The following is a 1,244-nucleotide window of genomic DNA, read 5'->3' as shown; positions in this document are numbered from 1 at the left end:
GATATTCAGTGAATGCACCGAACAAAACGTTCACCACCTTTCATACGTTCACCACCTGTAACTCGATCAAGAAATCTAGCCAATATAGTCGCCGTTGATTTTTCTTTAGAATCGTCATCTAGTCAACCAAGTACTCCAATTCAAATTTCCGATAATCCATTTTTTGAACCCGACCTCACAATTGAGAATCCGGAGGATATTCACGGACAATTCAGAGATCCTGAACCACTAATCATTCCTCCTGAACCACAAATTACTCATCCAGAGACTGTCGAGGAAGAAACCATTAAGTCAGAATCCTCTAGTGATTCAGATTCAACAATTTCAATCATGGAAAATCTGGAACCTCTAAGTATGGAAGACCGAATGAGAGCTAAATGCACTGGCCAAGGCCACGCAATTACTCAACCAGATATTAATGCGCCAGATTATGAAATCAAAGGACAAATCCTACACATGGTAACTAATCAATGCCAATTTAGTGGTGCGCCGAGGAAGATCCAAACGAACATCTTCGTACCTTTAATAGGATTTGTACTATATTCAAGATCAGAGAAGTTGAGGATGAACAGATCTATCTCATGTTATTTACCTGGACTTTAAAGGGAGAAGCCAAAGATTGGTTAGAATCGTTACCTGAAGGGGCGATTGATACATGGGATGTTTTAGTTGAAAATTTTCTTAAACAATTCTTTCCGGCATCTAAAGCTGTGAGACTTCAAGGAGAAATAGTTACGTTCACACAAAAGCCAAATGAAACATTATATGAGGCATGGACAAGATTTGGAAAATTGTTGAGAGGATGTCCTCAACATGGTTTAGACACTTATCAAATAGTACAAATATTCTATCAAGGATGCGATATTACTACACGAAAAGACATCGACATAGCAGCTGGTGGTTCCATTATGAAGAAAACTGCAACTGAAGCTTACAAAATTATTGATAACACTGCTTCCCACTCACATGAGTGTCATCAAGAAAAAGATATCGTTAGATCATCTAAAGCAGCTAGAGCCGATTCTAGCCATGACTTTGATTCCATTTCTGCAAAGTTAGATGCTTTCGAGAGACGAATGGAAAATATGACTAAAGATATTCACGCAATACGAATTAGTTGTGAGCAGTGTGGAGGACCACATTTGACAAAAGATTGTCTCAGTATTGAACAAACAATGGAACAAAGAGAGAATGTTTCATACATGAACCAAAGGCCTGGAAATAATTATCAAAGTAATTATCAA

At 37.9% G+C, this 1,244-nt stretch overlaps 1 non-coding gene across 1 annotated transcript; it reads right to left on the bottom strand.

Annotated features, from left to right (window-relative positions):
- Positions 1 to 713: 713 nt before the first annotated feature.
- LOC139903114 (small nucleolar RNA R71) lies at positions 714 to 820 on the bottom strand. The gene has a single exon (XR_011777958.1). It is a non-coding gene; the product is annotated as a small nucleolar RNA R71 (small nucleolar RNA).
- Positions 821 to 1,244: the final 424 nt, after the last annotated feature.

This window comes from Rutidosis leptorrhynchoides, chromosome 3 (genome assembly GCF_046630445.1).
Source record: "Rutidosis leptorrhynchoides isolate AG116_Rl617_1_P2 chromosome 3, CSIRO_AGI_Rlap_v1, whole genome shotgun sequence".
Taxonomy (NCBI): Eukaryota; Viridiplantae; Streptophyta; class Magnoliopsida; order Asterales; family Asteraceae; genus Rutidosis; species Rutidosis leptorrhynchoides.
The sequence above is the reverse complement of the archived record's forward strand: the minus strand, read 5'-3'. Positions and strand labels throughout refer to the sequence as shown.